Here is a 20,798-nt window from a genome sequence, read left to right on the forward strand (position 1 = left end):
ATTAGACCTACAAATTGGGTATGGGGTGTAGAGAGATGGTGTGTTCCACTCCAAGGTGTTCTCCAGGTTGCCTTTCCTGAACTTCTATCTTCAGGCTCTCATTAAATTGAGGTTAAACGGAACAACTGCATTTGTTGTACTAGTTGGTTTGGGGCCTACTATCGGTGTCTGCCACTCCTTGCTGTTCTGCTGGTTTCCTGTCCTGAAATTCCGTTTTCAGGCGCTCGTTAAGTAGTTGTTAATGTTAGACTGCATTTGGCCTACTAGTTGGGTTGGGGCCTACTATCGGTGTCTGCCACTCCTTGCTGTTCTCCTCCACTGAACAAAGCTGTGCCGCCTGTTTACTACTGTTGCCAATTTTGAACTGCATTTCGACTACTTACTGATTTGGGCCTACTCTCTGTGTCAGCCTCTCATTCCAGTTGTCCTCCACTGCAATGCCCCCTGATTAGTCCTGTGTTACCAATTTTGAACTGCATTTAGCCCACTTTATTCTTTGGGCCTATATCTGTGTTTCCTCCTCATCCTGCCCATTGCCCAGCCAGTGATAGATGAGTCTGCTGGTACATTGACCCATAACGCAACATTTCCCGTGCACGCTACACTGCAAGATTGTGACCCTGCTGAAAGTCAGGTCCCCCTTCCCGCATACCATACCACCTTACACGGGGACAAACAGGAAGGTGCAGATGAAAGTGCAGGTTCCTTCATCAGGTGGGGGGAGGAATACTAGTTGGCGACGTCACTGGCACAGGGCCTCTCATAGTACGCAAAAGTGTTGCTGCCGGTGGGAGGCGCCCCCGCCGTGCAAACACACCGCTGTACTTTGAGGGGCCCTGTGCCAGTGCCAATGCCAACTAGTGGGCCCCCCCTGCTTGCTCAGGTTCACAGCACTTGCAAAGTTGAAATACTTACCTCTCCCTGCTCCACTGCCGTGACGTGGTCCAGATTTCCTGGGCCCACTAATTACTTGAACCAGCCCTACCCACCACAACTTTAGTCAAATGAACCCCAATTTCAAATGCCTTCCAATTATTATAAGGTAAATTACGCTTGACAAGCTTCATTAAGAAGAATGGATGGTTTTGACATTAAAATGGGCACTCTAGGTGTTTTCCTGGCCCCCACTCACTGCCGACTATGCTGCCCCATTGACTTGCATTGGGTTTCGTGTTTCGGTCGATCCCGACTTTACGTCATAATCGGCCGATTTCACTCGACCCGACTTTTGAGATAGTCGGGTTTCGCGAAACCCGGCTCGACTCTAAAAAGGTCAAGGTCGCTCAACTCTAGCGCTAACCAATGAGCCACCGTGCTGCCCGGTAGTATTTCCTTCCTATATAATTTTTTGCTTTCTGTGAACTAGAAATGCCCTTCTGCCTCCAACCTTATAGCATTGACAATGTTACTTCCAAATGTTGCTCTGCAGTAGAAGGAAATCTACAACTGGCAATACTTAGCCAAGCATCCCAGGCAGTAACGTGACATTGCCAAGTGGATTGTGCTACTGATGACTACACTAAACACCACAACTTGATTTTACAAGGGCCCACAAGTGATCCGAACAGCAGGAACTGACTTGTGACACTCTGGTGTGCAGTGCTCTGAAGCGATCCAGCTGTAAAGGAGACAAACCATCCACTATACCATTATCTATGCCCGGAACATGGTGGCCCCTGAGCCAAAAATTTAGCTGAAGACATTGTAAAACCAACTAGCAAAACAGAGCAAGAACCGGTAATTAAAAGCTAGACAAGCAATGAATTGCATAAGCTGCAGCAATGTTGTCTGTCCAGAAGTGAATACGCCTATCAGCCAAAGCTGGGCCCAAAATCTCCAGTGCAACTATTATAGGAAAAAGATTAAAAAAAAGGCTGGTTCCAGATTAAATCAGAATCAAGCCATGCTAAAGGACATACTGCCTAACACCAAGATGTCCCCAGGACCACCATGAAACCAACTGTTATGATAAGATAATTCAGTACCACAATGGACATAGAGGTCAGAGCACATACAGTGACCTGACAATAACCCAAAAACATAGAACGAGCTCTGAGACGTGGGAACTCTGCTGACCGCAATCCCTAATCCTCTCCAACCACAATAGAGGCAGCCGTGGATTGCGCCTAACGCTCCCTATGCAACTCGGCACAGCCTGAGAAACTAGCTAGCCTGAAGATAGAAAATAAGCCTACCTTGCCTCAGAGAAATACCCCAAAGGAAAAGGCAGCCCCCACATATAATGACTGTGAGTTAAGATGAAAAGACAAACGTAGAGATGAAATAGATTTAGCAAAGTGAGGCCCGACTTTCTGAACAGAGCAAGGATAGGAAAGGTAACTTTGCGGTCAACACAAAACCCTACAAAAACCACGCAAAGGGGGCAAAAAGACCCTCCGTACCGAACTAACGGCACTGAGGTACACCCTCTGCGTCCCAGAGCTTCCAGCAAGCAGGAAAAAACAAATAGACAAGCTGGACAGAAAAAACAGCAAACAAAATAGCAAAGCAGAACTTAGCTTTGCAGAGCAGCAGGCCACAGGAACGATCCAGAAGGAAACAGGTCCAATACTAGAACATTGACTGGAGGCCAGGATCAAAGCACTAGGCGGAGTTAAATAGAGCAGCACCTAACGACTTCACCACATCACCTGAGGAAGGAAACTCAGAAGCCGCAGTACCACTTTCCTCCACCAACGGAAGCTCACAGAGAGAATCAGCCGAAGTACCACTTGTGACCACAGGAGGGAGCTCTGCCACAGAATTCACAACAACCAACGCCTTGGACTGCGGCAATAAAAAGCTGCAAATCAACATTAGACACCTCCTCCTTTGACACATTATTCTACCATTAAATGTCTGTAAAAAAAATTGCCATATCAACAAATTTTCTCTTATTGCTGCAGTAATTCGAATGAAATGGTTTGGTCTCTGAATGCTTTGCATTGCCAATGACAGGCGCTAGAAAAAAAAACAATTCACCAACATTATTCTACCCGTAAAGACCAGCAAACCTAGCAATGACTGTATCTGCATCAGTTTTACCTTTCTAGCTACCACAAAATGACCAAAAAGGGATATCAGTCTATGCACTTTTTCTTCTGGGAGACAAAAAACCATAGAGAGCATATCCAGCTTGATGCCCAAAAAGGATAACCTGGTCGACAAACCTTCCATTTTATCGTTGGCTATAGGAATACTGATTTTGCCCACCAGAAGCCTGAAAATATGCAGTAAAAATGCACACGTATTGTCGCTACTAGGACCAATAAATAAAAAATTGTCTAAATAATGAACCATGGAAGGGATCCCTGACTCAAATCTAATGAGCCACTAAAGGAAGGATGAAAAAAACTCAAAATAATAGCACAAAATTGAGCATCCCATTGGTATGCACATATCCAGAAAAATATACCATCCAATCTGCACATCAAAAGGTGACAGCAACTGGTAACAAATGAAATGCTAATTCTATACCCAATTTAGCCAGCAAAACCCCTCTAAATCATCAAAGGATGTATAAGACATTGCCGTGTCCTCTTTAGCTTTTTCATCATTGACTGAGTTCCCAGGAGGATAACAAAGATGCTGGATTAGTCAAAACTTACCCTACTCCTTTTTGGGAACCAGGCCAAGAGGTGATACAATTACATTTGGGAAAGGTTGGGTCCAAAAAGTGCTAGTGACCAGAGAAAATATGACTTCCTTGAATAACTTATCCCATGCTACCTCAGGTTACTCAATAACAAACTTCAAATTTTGTGCAATTTGCAAAAGCGACAAAGGATAAAATGGAATTATGAATCCTGAAGAAAAACCTTCAGTTAGAAGGTTTGCCTCCTCTCTCTTGGAGTACTGTTCTAACCATCGGACATGATGGCTCCTTGATGATCCAAAGCTGAGATAACCATGGGGGAGAGTAATCAATCCCTATACTTATGCCCCTTATTAACACTCGTTACCGAGCTGGAAGCAATCGCGAACTCTGCAAGCAGGGCAAAAATATCTCCTTTGGTGTATTGAACTCAGGTTTTTCTTAACCCTTCGCAGTGCTATGCACCTTCGCTAATTTTTTTGATGCTTCCAATTATGAGCCTGCTGCTCCTTACACCCACCAAGACTGTAAAGGAGCATAATGATTTAATGGGCACAAAATGGAAACAGCTTAGAACAAAGATCTCTCTCCTGTTTATTTTGGTCCTATGTTACCCAACATAACTAAACAACCCTGTTAAGTGGCTCCAACTGTAACATTTTGCTCTACTGAAAAAGCTTAGGCAGCAAACACTATAGTGGAGTAATACATTTTTCATCTTCCGACCTTTTGAGTTTGAACCAAAAATCATAATACAAACAAAATGAAAATATATTATACACTATTTAGAAATGTATGACCCAATTTATAAATGTTTTTATTATGCAAAACATGCAATATCCACATATTCTCTCTGTAATGTAGGGTATTACTAGTGACTAATACTTGTTAGGACACTAGCTCCAAACATTAAGTACTTTTTTACATTTGGTAGTCAGCTGGTAAGGATACATCATCATTTATGTACTGCTTGACATAAGTTGATATTTGCTTTAGAATAATTGGCTGAAAAAGTGGAAATTTCTGACCAAGTGATGACTAACTCAGCAAGTTAAAATTGCTTATCCTTCATTTTGTTTTAGATCTGTGTAAGCTTTGAATACAAAATAAGGAATTTTAATTTTCATCTTTAGATTTATTTTTTTTTTTTACAATGGCTGCCACATAGACTTAGGTGTGAATGGTATAAAAAAAAAAAAAAAAATTAAATTAAGAAAATTATTTGCAGAAAAAAAAGTTCATAAAGGAAAAGATTATCATTATTCAACAATATGTCAGTCAGAACCTCATTAGTAGCTAGATATTGCCAGAAACTGACTCAAAATGCAGTATCTTGAGTAGTGATGAGCGAGCACTAAAATGCTTGAGTGCTTGTTGCTCGGGTCAAGCAAATTGGAATACTTTGGTACTCGACCCGAGCAATGAGCCCAATGTAAGTCTATTGGAGACCCGAGTATTTTTACTGCGATCCCCCCGGGGGTCCTTTAAAGGTCTAAAAACGTCTGAAAATGATGGAAACACAGCTCAAATGACACAGAAACCTCATGAAGATCGCCCCTGGAAGCATTCCTGACTCCTAGTTCATAGCTGTAAACAATTTTTTCTGAGATTCATGCCATTTTTCCCGGTGCCACAAAAAACACATGCAAATGAAACCAAAATGGATTTTGCTGGGAAATATGTTAAATCACATCCTTTGCAGGTTAATGACTTGCCTGTAAGGCCAAATAATTAACCCCAGACCAAAAATTTCCTCTCCCAATTGGGCTTAGTTCAGACGCAGCATTTTTGAAGCATTTTTCAACTTTAATCCCTTTACCCCCAAGGGTGGTTTGCACGTTAATGACCAGTCCAATTTTTACAATTCTGACCACTGTCCTTTTATGAGGTTATAACTCTGGAATGCTTCAACGTATCCCAGTGATTTTGACAGTGTTTTCTTGGCATATATTGTACTTCATGATAGTGGTAAAACTTCTTTGATATTACCTGCATTTATTTGTGAAAAAAAAGGAAATTTGGCAAAAATTTTGAAAATGTCGCAATTTTCCAACTTTCAATTTTATGCCCTAAAATCACAGAGTTAAGTTGCACAAAATACTTAATAAGTAACATTTCACACATGTCTACTTTGCATCAGCACAATTTTGGAACCAAATTTTTTTTGTTAGGGAGTTATAAGGGTTAAAATTTGACCAGCAATTTCTCATTTTTAGGGCTTGTTTTCACTTGCGAGGAACACGACTGTGTCTCGCATGTGGAAACGAAGCTCTTGCGCCGGCACTGTGGAGTGGAGCGTGCGGCCGCATAGCAACACATGCAGCCGCACGCTCCGCTCCGGCATCAGAGCTTCGTTTCCACATGCGAGACACGGACGTGTTCCTCACAAGTGAAAACAAGCCCTTATAATACCATTTTTTTAGGGACTGCATCACATTTGAAGTCACTTTGAGGGGTCTATATGAAAGAAAATACCCAAGTGTGACACCATTCTAAAAACTGCACCCCCCAAGGTGCTCATAACCACATTCAAGAAGTTTATTATCCCTTCAGGTGTTTCACATGAATTTTTTTTTAAATGAACATTTAACTTTTTTTCACCAAAAGTTTGCTTTAGCTCCAATTTTTTTTATTTTACCAAGAGTAACAGGAGAAATTGGACCCTAAAGGTTATTGTACAATTTGTTCTGAGTATGCTGATACCCCATATGTGGGGTAACCACTGTTTGGGCGCATGGCAGAGCTCAGAAGGGAAGGAGCGCCATTTGACTTTTCAATGCGAAATTGACTGGAATTATGATAGGACGCCATGTCGCGTTTGAAGAGCCCCTGATGTGCCTAAACATTGAAACCCCCCACAAGTGACAGCATTTTGGAAAGTATACCCTGTTAGGGTTGGCGGAACACACCGCGTATATATATATATATATATGTATTATTAGGTGCTTTCGCAACCCGGGATCCACCGTGCAGGAGAGGAACCTGCTGCTAGAAAATGGTGGCACTAAATGGCGGTAAAAGCGAACTCTGTTAATTTCACAGAGTCACTAGGACCAAGATTCTGTGCCCTCACAGAGGTACACAGCTACCAAACAGAGCAAACTGTGGTCATGCAGTCAGAGAAAACAGACAAACAACTCCTCACCGAAGGTGCCGGTATTCTAGTGGCTTATTTCAGCCAAGGCCCTGAATACACTCATACAAACTCCTCACCGGAGTTGCTGGTATTCTAGGGTCTTATCTCAGCCAACTATAACCACATCCAAACATGACCACACTGGCGCTGAGCTCATACACATTGGTTTGATACTAGCGCATGGTCGTGCAGCCATGCAAACCTTTTACAGCTGCAGCAACTTCAGGACCTTCCTAGAGGACCAATGGGAGCTGCTACAGTACCTGAACAACTTTAGGACCTTCGTAGATGACCAATGGGAGCTGCTACAGTATATGAGATCTGAGCATGTGACCCCCAACCTCCAATGAGAGTTCTTACCCTGTGCATGCTCAGAAGGGGAAAATCAGGACTTAGTGCTAGAGATGTCTGACCAGTACTGGCTACAAACGCAGAGCCTGGAAGAACAGTAGCAACCAGTCGCCCAGTATCAGCCTGAGTCAGACGCTGGGACCGACGTCTCCGCTGAGCAAGCCCCACTGTGGCTGGAGAAGAATGAGAGACCGCAACTGAGGTGGCTTGAGATTCCCCCTGTGCAGAGGCGGGAACTCGACACCTAACAGACCCCTAAGAAACTTATCTAGATTCACAGAAGTTGCTAATGTAGAGCTGTAATAATAAAAAATCATATTGTTTCACAAAACTGATCTTTTGCCCCAATTTTTTATTTTTACAAGGCTAACAGAAGAAATTGGACACCAAAATTTGTTGTGCAATTTGTCCTGAGTACGCTGATACCCCATATGTGGGGGTAAACGACTGTTTGGGTTCATGGCAGAGCTCGGAGCAAAGGAGCGCCGTTTGACTTTCCAGTGCAAAATTGACTGGAATTGAGATAGGACACTATGTCACATTTGGAGAGCCCCTGATGTGCCTAAACATTGAAACCCCCCACAAGTGACACCATTTTGGAAAGTAGACCGCTAAGGAACTTATCTAGATGTGTGATAAGCACTTTGAACCCCCAAGTGTTTCACTGCAGTTTATAGTGCAGAGCCGTGAAAACAAAAATTCTTTTTTTTTCCCACAAAAAATATTTTTTAGCCCCCAGTTTTGTATTTTCCCATGGGTGACAGAAGAAATTGGACCCTAAAATTTGTTGTGCAATTTGTCCTGAGTACCCTGACACCCCATATGTGGGAGAAAACTACTGTTTGGGCGCATGGCAGAGCTTGGAAGGGAAGGAGTGCCGTTTTGAATGCAGACTTAGATGAAATGGTCTGCAGGTGTCACATTGCGTTGCAGAGCCCTGATGTACCTAAACAGTCGAAGCCCCCACAAGTGACCCCATATCTGAAACTAGACCCCCAAGGAACTTATCTAGATGTGTTGTGAGAACTTTGAACCCCCAAGTGTTTCACTACAGTTTATAATGCAGAGCCGTGAAAATAAAAAATCATTTTTTTTCCACAGAAATTATTTTTTAGCCCCCAGTTTGGTATTTTCTCAAGGATAACAGAAGAAATTGGACCCCAAAAGTTGTTGTTCAATTTGTCCCGAGAATGCTGATACCCCATATGTGAGGGGGAACCACCGTTTGGGCGCATGGCAGAGCTCAGAAGGGAAGGAGCGCCGTTTGGAATGCAGACTTAGATGGATTGGTCTGCAGGCGTCACGTTGCATTTGCAGAGCCCCTGATGTACCTAAACAGTAGAAACCCCCCCACAATTGACCCTGTATTGGAAACTAGACCCCCCAAGGAACTTATCTAGATGTGTTGTGAGAACTTTGAACCCCCAACTGTTTCACTACAGTTTATAACGCAGAGCCTGGAAAATAGAAAATCATTTTATTTCCGCACAAATTATTTTTTAGCACCCAGTTTTGTATTTTCCCAAGGGTAACAGGAAAAATTGGACCCCAAAAGTTGTTGCCCAATTTGTCCCGAGTACACTGATACCCCATGAGTGGGGAGGAACCACCGTTTGGGCGCATGGCAGAGCTCGGAAGGGAAGGATCGCCGTTTGGAATGCAGACTTAGATGGATTGGTCTGCAGGTGTCACGTTGCATTTGCAGAGCCCCTGATATACCTAAACAGTAGAAACCTCCCACAAGTGACCCCAAATTGGAAACTAGACCCACCAAGGAACTTATCTAGATGTGTTGTGAGAACTTTGAACCCCCAACTATTTCACTACAGTTTATAACAAAGAGCCGTGAAAATAAAAAATATTATTTTTTCCACACAAATTATTTTTTAGCCCCCAGTTTTGTATTTTCCCAAGAATAACAGGAGAAATTGGACCCGAAAAGTTGTTGTCCAATTTTTCCTGAGTATGGTGATACCCCATATGTTGGGGTAAACCTCTGTTTAGAGGCTCGGGAGAGCTTGGAAGGGAAGGAGGACTGTTTTACTTTTACAAAGCAGAATTGGCTGGAATTGAGATCGGACGCCATGTCGCGTTTTGAGAGCCGCTGATGTGCCTAAACAGTGCAAACCCCCCAATTCTAACTGAAATCCTAACCCAAACACACCCCTAACCCTAATCCCAACCCTAACACTAACGACACCCCTAACCCTAATCCCAACTCTAATCCCAACCGTAAATGTAATCCAAACCCTAACTTTAGCCAAAATCCTAACCCTAACTTTAGCCCCAACTATAACCCTAACCTTTGCCCAAACCCTTAACCTAACTTTTGCCCCAACCCTAACTTTAGCCCCAACCCTAACTTTAGCACCAACCCTAACTTTAGCCCCAACCCTAAACCCAACCCTAACCCCAACCCTAAGTGTAGCCCTAACCCTAACTTTAGCCCCAACCCTGACCCTAACTTTAACCCCAACTCTAACCCTAACTTTAGCCCCAACCCTAATCCTAACTTTAGCCCCAACTCTAACCCTAATGTAAAAAAATGGAAATAAATACATTTTTTAAAATTTTATTATTTTTTTCTAGGGGGGTGATGATGGGTAGTTTGATTTACTTTTATAGCGGGTTTTTTAGCGGATTCTTATGATTGGCAGACGTCACACACTAAAAGACGCTTTTTATTGCAAAAAATAGTTTTTGCGTCTCCACATTTTCAGAGCTATAATTTTTCCATATTTTGGACCACAGAGTAATGCAAAAACAATTTGCGGGACGAGTTGATATTTTTATTGGTACCATTTTAGGGCACGTGACATTTTTTGATCGCTTTTTATTCCGATTTTTGTGAGGTAGAATGAACAAAATACAGCTATTTATGAATTTTTTTGTTGATGACGCTGTATGGCGGCTCTTTTTTTGCAGGACAAGATGACGTTATCAGCGGTACCATGGTTATTTATATCCGTCTTTTTGATTGCGTGTTATTCCACTTTTTGTTTGGCGGTATGATAATAAAGCGTGGTTTTTTGGCACGTTTTTTTTTTACGGTGTTTACTGAAGGGGTTAACTAGTGGGAAAGTTTTATAAATTGGGTCGTTATGGATGCGGCGATACTAAATATGTGTACTCTTATTGCTTTATTTTTTTTATTTAGATAAAGAAATGCATTTATTGGAAGAATATATATACATTTTTTCTTTATTTAGAACATTTCTTGTTTTTACACATGTAAATGTTTTTTTTTTTTCATATTTTTACATTGCCCCAGGGGGGGGACATCACAGTAAAGTGACAGATCGCTGATCTGACACTTTGAAGAGCACTGTGTCAGATCAGCGATCACACCGGCACTGCAAAGACGCTTGCCGGCACCTGCTCTGAGCATGCGCTTGCAAGCCACCTCCCTGCAGGACCGAGAAGGCCCCCGTGGCCATTTTGGATTCGGGCCTGCAGGGAGGAGGAGGTAGGAGACCCTCAGAGAAACGCGATCACATCGAGTTGCTCCGAGGGTCCCAGGGAAGCATGCAGGGAGCCCCATCCCTTCGCAATGCTTCCCTATACTGCCGTAACGCTTCGATCATCTTTAATCACTGTGTTCCAGGGGTTAATGTGCCAGGAGTGGTCCGTGACCGCTCCTGGCACATAGTGCCGGATGTCAGCTGCGATAGTCAGCTGACACCCGGCCGCGATCAGCCGCCCCCCGTGAGCGTGGCTGATCGTGCTGGACATACTATTCTGTCCATGAGTAATAGGGCCCACCCCACATGGACAGAATAGTACGTCCAATGGTAGAAAGGGCTTAATATTGCTTTCAACCACTACAAATGCATTCACTGGGAAATGTCATTGTAACATTTAAGAACCCTACTGTTAGGGCTAACGGAAGGCACCAAATTATAAGAGAGATGGTATGAGGTGCGTTCGCAGCCCAGGGTCCACCGTGCAGAGATGGAACCTGCTGCTGAGTAATGACGGACTATATGGCAGTACAATGTGGATACACACATGGGTTAACTTCACCCTTTGTGAAGGAAGCAAACCCTGCTGCATCACAGAGCCGTAGTACCGCACCAAGAGCGCAAGCAAAAAGTCACAGAACCCAATTCCAAGACACGGGATTGGGTTCGTCTAGACCACTTGCGCTCGACACCACAACTGGGTGTCAGAATAAACTAAAGTAATTAGCAGTACAAGAGTGCGAGCAGTGCCGCACTGGCGGACACCACTAACCACCCAGGCTTGGGTTGGAAAGCGCTTTAATAATGCACAGCGCCGCACTGGCGGTCACAGCAATAGACACTGTAATGTATGTTTAGAGCTGAGACGTTGTAAGCTATGCTTAATGCTGATAGCTCAGCCGGGCGCTAGATAGCATATATCCACCTTTTGGGAACAGTCATACAAAATGGAGGGGATGTTTAAAGAACGACTTGCACTCATCAACACACATATGTTTTCAAATGTACACTAGCGCATGGCCGTGCAGCCATGCAAACCTTTTATAGCTTCAGCAAGAACAGGACCTTCCCAGATGGACCAATGGGAGTCATCCACAGAAGAAGAACACCTTCAGGACCTTCCTAAAGGACCAATGGGATTTGCTGCAGTATCTAAGCTTGTGACCCTTGATCTCCAACTAGAGATCTTGCCCTGGTCATGCTCTGAAAGGGAAGAGCAGGACTTAGTCCCAAACACGTCTGTTCGCCACTGCCCAGTACTGGCTACATTGGCAGAAGCTGGAAAGGCAGCAGTAACCAGTCGTCCAGTATCAGCCTGAGCTAGATGCTGGGACCGATGTCTCCGCTGAACAGACTCCACTGCGGCCGGTGAAGAATGGGAGACCAGAACGGAGATGGTTCAAGATTCCCCCTGTGCAGAGGCAGGATCTCGACACCTAACATTACCCCCCTCCTTGGACCTTGCTACGCTCGAAGGCAGCAATGAGCTGTGGAGCTCGAATGTGTTCAGCAGGCTCCCAGGACCTGTCCTCTGGGCCATAACCCTTCCAATCCACCAAATAGAATTTTTTACCACGTACCACCTTGCACCCCAAAATAGCTTTCACCTTGTAATCGTCCGTAGATGAACCCGATGTCTCGGCAGATGACTCGGAAAACTGGGACATGTATACAGGCTTCAAGAGGGACACGTGAAAGGTGTCAGTGATACACAGGCGTGGGAGAAGGGCCAGACGGTAGACCACAGGGTTAACCTGTTTGAGGACCTTGAAGGGACCCAAGTAGCGAGGTGAAAACTTAGTGGACTCAACTCGCAGCCTGATGTTACGGGCGGAGAGCCACACCAAGTCACCAGGAGCAAAAGTCGGAGCGCGGCGCCGATGAGCATCAGTGGAGGTCCTCATTCTCTCCTTGGATGCCCGAATGGCATCCTGAATGCGATCCCAAAAGTCCCATGCCTCCAGAGCCCAGTATCCCACCCTGAAGTCAGCAGAAGACACGGGCATTGGCACAGGGACACGCGGGTGCTGGCCGTAATTTAGTAGGAATGGAGTCTGTCCGGTGGAGTCGGCTACAGCGTTGTTAAGTGCAAACTCTGCCCACGGTAGCAAGGATGCCCAGTGATCCTGCCTGGCAGAAATAAAAATGTTGTAAATATGTGACCAGAGTCTGGTTGGCCCTCTCAACCAACCCATTCATGTCGGGATGATATGCCAAAGAGAGATTCAACTCAATACTGAGTAGACGACAAAGCTCTCTCAAGAATCGAGATGCAAACTGGGGACCCCGGTCACTGACAATTTAGTCCGGAATACCGTGTAGGCAAAAGATATGCTTGATGAACAATGCTGCTAGAGCCCGTGCAGAAGGTAGCCGTGGAAGAGGCACCAGCAGGGGATAAAGCAACCCAGCTGGCCGTTGCCAAGGAGACTTGTTCTTGCCACAAGAGACACACGCCCGAACACAGTCTGCGACGTCACGTGACATATGCGGCCACCAATATGTCCCCGCCAGTAGCTCAGATGTCCTTTTGGACCCAAAATGTCTACCCACCCTGGACGAGTGAGCCCAAGAGAGAACCTCTGGATGCAGATTGGATGGTACAAATGTCTTACCTGGAGGCACAGACTCGAGCAAAACCGGGGAGACAGTTCTCAGGCTCTCGGTGGGGACAATAAGCCGAGGCTCCTCTTCCTCCTCCTCAGATGATACAACGGAGCGAGAGAGAGCATCGGCATGAATGTTCTTCGCCCCGGAAAGAAAATGTAGGGTGAAATGGAACCAGGAGAAGAACAAGGACCATCTTGCCTGGCAAGAATTTAACCGCTGGGCTGTCTTTCAGGTACACCAAATTCTTGTGATCTGTGAAGACTTGAAAGGGAAAACGAGCTCCTTCCAAGAGATGTCTCCACTCCGAGAAGGTTAACTTCATGGCTAGCAACTCCCTGTCCCCGATGGAATAATTCCTCTCTGCTGGTGAGAAGGTCTTAGAAAAGAAGAAGCAAGGATGCTTCCGACCCTGAGCATCCTTTTGGAAAAGGACTGCTTCAGCACCAACAGATGAGGCATCCACCTCCTTTATAAATGGTTTATCTACATCGGGGTGATGTAGGATGGGAGCGCTAGCGAAGTGTGACTTAATGGAGAGAAAGGCCTTGGAGACCTCCTCAGACCACAATTTGGGATTTGATACCTTCTTGGTGAGATACCAAAGTTGAGAAGCGTGGAATGAACTGGCGATAGTAGTTAATGAACCCCATAAAGCGCTGCACCGCTTTAAGAGAATATGGTTCCTGCCAGTCCATCCCAGCCTGTAGTTTGGCAGGATCCATAGCCAATCCCTGGGCGGAGATGATATAGCCCAGGAAAGGTAAGGACTCCTGTTCAAACACACATTTCTCCAACTTTGCGTAGAGGGAATTTGCCCGTAAGAGGTTGAAGACTCTGCAAACATCTCTCCAGTGGGAGTCAATATCTAGAGAGTAGATGAGAATATCATCCAGATAGACTGCGACCGAGGTGGAGAGCATATCCCGGAAGATGTCGTTCACAAAGTCTTGGAAAATGGCTGGGGCATTACAGAGCCCAAAGGGCATGACCAGATATTCGTAGTGCCCATCCCTGGTGTTAAAAGCCGTCTTCCATTCGTCCCTTTCACGGATGTGAATCAGGTTGTAAGCACCCCGCAGATCTAATTTTATAAATACCCTTGCTCCCCGAAGCCTATCAAAGAGCTCAGATATCAGGGGCGAGGGATAGTTATTCTTAACGGTGATGGCGTTAAGACCCCTGTAATCTATGCATGGACGTAGTTCCTCGTTCTTCTTCTGCACGAAGAAGAACCCAGCCCCTGCAGGTGACACTGACTTCCTAATGTTTTTGCTGGATGTACTGTGACATTGCCTCCATCTCTGGGAGAGATAACGGATAGTCTCAACCCCGGGCAGGCTCAGCACCAGACGAGAGGTCAATAGGACAGTCATAGGGGAGGTGAGGCGGAAGGGTCTCCGCAGCTCTTTTGGAGAACACGTCCACATAGGGCCAATATTGCTTGGGGGTGAGGATAGATCTGCGGGTACCTCAGTAGTAGCAACCTGAACACATTCCCTCTGACATCTACCCCCACACGATTCACCCCATCCCAAAATTCTGCCTGTGGACCACTCAATATGAGGAGAATGATACAGTAGCCAAGGCGTCCCTAACAGGACCTCGTCAATTCCCTCAGGAATGACGAGCAGAGATATAATATCCTGATGAGATGGCTATATGGACAGAGTGAAAGGGATGATCTGGTGTGTTATCTGTGAGGGCAGAGTCAACCCATTTACCAATCGTACGGTCACTGGTTGAGCTAACATTACCAGGGGAATTGCGTGGCGTTGGGCGAAGGCAGATGACATAAAATTGCCCTCCGCCCCAGAATCCATGCAGAGCTCTACCGAGTGGGAAAATGGGCCTATAGTAATTGTCCCCTTAAAGGACAATTTGTAGGCAAACGTCGCCATGTCTAGTGTACCTCCACCTACTACCACTAGACGCTGATGTTTCCACGACCGCTGGGGACATCTGGTGGCAAGATGTCCTGACTGCTGGCAAGCATGACAAACCTGGAGTGCACGAGTGGTCCGGGACTTAGATCCCGCTCGTGACACTTCCATGGCTTCATGTGACTCAGAGGCCTGGAGGCCCTGGACTGGAGATTCCAAAGGTTTGGCGAACGTGGGAGCCAGCTGAAACCTCTGCCTACACTGGACTCGCTCTAACCTCCGCTTGTGAAAAGGGAGGTTAATACGAGTGGACACTGCTATTAACTCCTCCAGTGTGGCGGGAATCTCACTAGTGGCCAGAGCGTCCTTAATGTGGTCAGCCTGCCCCCTCCAAAATATCGGAAAAAGGGCTTTATCCGACCACTCAAACTCAGATGCTAGGGTGCGAAAGTGGACAGCAAAATGGCTGATCAAGGATGAGCCCTGAGTCAATGCCAAGAGCTGGAGCACCGTATCATGGGTGACACGAGGTCCTAAAAAGACCTGTTTCAGAATGCTCAGCAACAATGAAGCACTCTGCACCACATGATCGCCACGCTCCCAGAGTGGCGTAGCCCACTCCAACGCCCTGTCCGACAGGAGAGACACAATAAATCCCACCTTAGCCCACTCTGTGGGGAAACGTGCGGCCAGAAGCTGGAGATGTATAGAGCACTGACTCACGAAACCCCTACAAGACTTATTATCACCAGAAAATTTTTCTGGCAGCGGGAGGCGAGATAGAGTCAGAACAGGGGCGGTAGTGGACAAGGTTACTGCAGCCACGATAGCAGCCTGAAGCCTGAGGTTGTGCGCTCGAGAGCCGACAACCGACCCTCCAGCTGCTGGATGTACAGCAAGGATTGCTGTTTGTCCATCATTACTAGCCAGACCCTGGCGCTAGTGTAATGTTAGAGCTAGCGGAACGCACCAAATTATAAGAGAAATGGTACAAGGTGCGTTCGCAGCCCGGGGTCCACCGTGCAGAGATGGAACCTGCTGTTGAGTAATGTCGGACTATATGGCAGTACAATGTGGATACACACATGGGTTAACTTCACCTTGTGAAGGAAGCAAACCCTGTTGCGTCACAGAGCCATAGTACCGCACCAAGAGCGCAAGCAAGAAGTCACAGAACCCAATTCCAAGACACGGGATTGGGTTCGTCTTGACCACTTGCGCTCGACACCGCAACTGGGTGACAGAATAAACTAAAGTAATTAGAAGTACAAGAGTGCGAGCAGTGCCGAACTGGCAGACACCACTAACCACCCAGGCTTGGGTTGGAAAGCGCTTTAATAGCGCACATCGCCGCACTGGCGGTCACAGCAATAGACGCTGTAATGTATGTTTGGAGCTGAGATGTTGTAAGCTATGCTTAATGCTGATAGCTCAGCTGGGCGCTAGATAAGAGCGACCAAGGATATTAGAGGACTGGGGGGTCTGCAATACCAAGATAGGTTATTACGCTTGGGGCGATTTAGTTTGGAAAAACGAAGACTAAGGGGTGATCTTATTTTAATGTATAAATACATGAGGGGACAGTACAAAGACCTTTCTGATGATCTTTTTAATCATAGACCTGAGACAGGGACAAGGGGGCATCCTCTACGTCTGGAGGAAAGAAGGTTTAGGCATAATAACAGACGTGGGTTATTTACTGTAAGAGCAGTGAGACTATGGAACTCTCTGCTGTATGATGTTGTAATGAGTGATTCATTACTTAAATTTAAGAGGGGATTGGATACCTTTCTTGAAAAGTATAATGTTGCAGGGTATATATACTAGATTCCTTGATAGGGCGTTGATCCAGGGAACTAGTTTGATTGCCGTATGTGGAGTCGGGAAGGAATTTTTTTCCCCAAAGTGGAGCTTACTATTTGCCACATGGTTTTTTTTTGCCTTCCTCTGGATCAACATGTTAGGGCGTGTTAGGTTAGGCTATGGGTTGAACTAGATGGACTTAAAGTCTTCCTTCAACCTTAATAACTATGTTACTATGTTACTATAGCATGCATCCACCTTTTGCAACCAGTCATACACAAGGGAGGGGATGTTTAAAGAACGACTTGCACTCATCAACACACATATGTTTTCAAATGTACACTAGCGCATGGTCGTGCGGCCATGCGAACCTTTTATAGCTGCAGCAAGAACAGGACCTTCCCAGAAGGACCAATGGGAGTCATCCACAGAAGAAGAATACCTTCAGGACCTTCCTAAAGGACCAATGGGATTTGCTGCGGTACCTAAGCATGTGACCCTTGATCTCCAATGAGAGATCTTGCCCTGGGTATGCTCAGAAAGGGAAGAGCAGGACTTAGGCTGGTTTCACACTTGCGTTTTGATCTGCAGCGTTTTAAACGCATCTGCAAACGCATGAAAAACGCATGTAAAAGTGTACAAACGCAGCGTTTTTTTGACGCATGCGTTAACGCATGCGTTTAAAAAAACGCAGCGTTTTAACGCGTTTACATGCGTTTTTTCATGCGTTTGCGTTTTTTTTGTACAAGAAGAGAAATTTCACAAGAGCAAAAAAAAGATAACCAGACACCACCAATGGGACTAGAGAGGGCGTAAATGATGGGCTTTCTATATATAGACCCTACGGCTACTTACATTTTAACAGCTTGCTACTGTATCCTGTGTCATGATGGATCTTCGCATGGAGAGCTTTTATTTCAACCTGGATTTCAGCTTCAAGATGTTTCTTACCTGTGCTTTTGCTTGGGAGCAAGACCGAAACTGCGAAAGATGGAGAAGGAGACAACGTAGGCGTTTTTGGAGGCACCCCATCATTGAAGTGCATGAGAGCCGTGGAGCCTATCACACGGTCTATGCCGAGCTGAATGCCAACCCGGAGAAATTCCAGGAGTACACGAGAATGTCGCAAGAATCGTTCCGGGATTTGCTGTCTCGTGTCCAAGGAGCCATACGGCGACAGGACACCCAGCTCCGTAGAGCGATTCCACCCGAGGAACGTCTGCTGGTGACATTACGGTACGTTCAAAATCTAAACCAATAATAGTCCAAATTTGGGTTAATCTGACTTGTATTTTTTGTGTTTTTCTCTTTTTTTTTTAAACGACACCATAAAAAGAGTAGATAGTAATGTTGTTTTTTGTTTGTGTTTTTCTTCTAGATTTCTTGCCACAGGGGAGAGTTTATCTTCCCTCCACTTCCAATACCGGCTTGGAATATCCACCCTGTCCGGAATAGTTGTGGACACCTGTCGGGCTTTATGGAATGCACTCCGTGAAGAGTTTATACCACTACCCACCATGGACATGTGGCGTAAAATTGCTGTAAAGTTCTTGAATGTGTGTGATTTCCCCAACTGTTTAGGAGCGGTGGATGGAAAGCACATCCGCATTATCAAACCTGCCAGAACCGGATCTGAGTTTTTCAACTACAAAAAATATTTTTCTGTGGTGTTCATGGCAATAGCTGATGCGGACTGTCGCTTCATCGCCGTGGACATTGGAGCTTTTGGCCGTGGCAACGATTCCCAGACTTTTAAGAGCTTGGATATGGGCCGACGTGTGTATGGCAAATATTTTAATTTCCCCCCTCCACAGCCTCTCCCCAACACTCAAGGCCCACCGCTGCCATTTGTTATGGTTGGGGCTGAGGCCTTTCAGATGTGTGAAAATCTACTTAAGTCCTATTCCAGTCATGACTTGGACCACACTAGAAGAATCTTCAACTACAGACCCGAAGAACAGTAGAGTGCACTTTTGGCATTCTGGTCACTAAATGGCGCATTCTGGCATCAGCAATAAATCTAAAAGTGGACACAGTTGACGAGGTTGTCAAAGCCTGTGTGGTTCTCCACAATTACATAATTACTAAGGAACGACCCCACATTGAACTGGATGAACCAGTTGCACACCCTCTGCCTGATTTCCAGCATCACCCGCTGTGGTCAAATGCAGCCGTTGGTCTCATGCGGGACCAATTTGCTGCCTATTTTGATTCAGATATTGGACGGGTGTCATGGCAGGACAATGTTGTTTAAATGTCCTGTTGTATCTTTATCTGTACCACTAATTTTCTAAAAGTAAAATAATATTTCACATTAATAAACTTTTGTGTTGGTTGTGTTGGTTGTGTTGACCATGTCTCCTATCTTTTTCCTCTCCAAACCAAGGTTACCCAAAAACGGGCAGTTGTAGTATTTAATATCTTTTTTTGTAATCCAAAACCAGGAGTGGGACATACAGGCGGAGGTGCTAGTTATTATGTAACTATCATAATTGACCTGTAATTGTTACACTCCTTGTTTTGGTTGACAAATACTGCTATAAACCACTGGCCACATACTGCTAGTAATGTCACCCATGTTGCTTTCTTGGTAAGTTTGTTGCTGTCATTGCGTCATGATATCCATTGGACACAAAATGGGGAGACAATGACTGTCACGCTATCTATACTCATCAAGTCAGGTGTCAGAATTAATGAATTCACGAGAAACATATACAGGCTCATGAATTAACTATTTCTGAAACCTGGACAGGTGAGCATAGATATGTAGCGTGTGACAACCATTGTCCCCTCAATTGGTGTGTAATAGATTAGGTATAAAGAAGCGAATATGGCGTTTATACAAGGCAGTTATCTCCTCAACAGGTCAGGTGTCATAACTGTTGAGTTTTTTGACACCTGACCTGTTCAGTAGAGGACTGCACTGTTTTTCCACCATTTTCACTTCATACTGCCACACTAGGCATATACAAAAAGAAATTATGTAGATACATGTTATATTTTTGGGGCCACCTCATATCTGTATACTAAAGACACACATATAGCTGCAGTCTTGTTTTTTTAACTACTGGAGATATGTTTTGGCCCAAAAAATAAGTGTGTGGCGAAGTTTCTTGGCACACAGTGTGTGTTGCCGGCAGCGAAAGACACAATAAACCAAACAAAATTGTGGCAAATCAAACTTGTTTTATTTTTTTAACAATGTAAAAAACTTATTTTTTTGAACCACGCCGGCTTGGGGTTGCATGATGTAAACGGGGGTTGTGAAGAACTGAGACCTGGCTAACCGTGGACAACGCAGAGGTGGCAGGAGAAGGGGCAATGAAACTAGAAGGGTCTGGAAGTTCGGGGATGGGGCTTGACACATGAGAGGCTTGAGACGCACTGGAAGGGTGAGACAAAACTGACAATACAGACACATCGGTAGGTGAAGGGGGAGGAATACTGAGGTTTTTTTTTTCTGAGTTTTTTTTGGCTTTGCCTGGTAGGGGGATGTCTTGGCGGGCTCATATGCTGTAGCGTGGTGGCGGGAGACCCGACAGGGTTCGGCTGCACTGTCTCACAGTCCATTGCGCTTGTCGAGCGCTCGGCCATGCCAGAGTCCTGCTGCGTCGTGGTGGTGGGGGAACATAAAGCCCTGCCAGGGTCCTGCTGCATTGTGGCAGGGGTGGTCCTGAAAGCCACGCCAGGGTCCTGGTGCAACGTGGTGGGGGCGGTCCTGAAAGCCATGCCAGGGTCCTGCTGCATCATGGTGGGGGCGGTCCTGAAAGCCATGCCAGGGTCCTGCTGCATCGTGGTGGGGTCAGAACTAAAAGCAACACCAGGGTCCTGCTGCATCGTGATGTCAGTGGAGGAGGTCCAAGTCGGAGCAGCGGTGGTCACAGTGGTGGCGGTGGGATGTCCAACTGCACTCGTCATGGTGTTGGCGCTGTAGTGGAGTCCGCCTGTGGAAGGAATAGAGA

Source organism: Ranitomeya imitator, chromosome 1 (assembly GCF_032444005.1).
Source record: "Ranitomeya imitator isolate aRanImi1 chromosome 1, aRanImi1.pri, whole genome shotgun sequence".
In the NCBI taxonomy this organism is placed as follows: domain Eukaryota; kingdom Metazoa; phylum Chordata; class Amphibia; order Anura; family Dendrobatidae; genus Ranitomeya; species Ranitomeya imitator.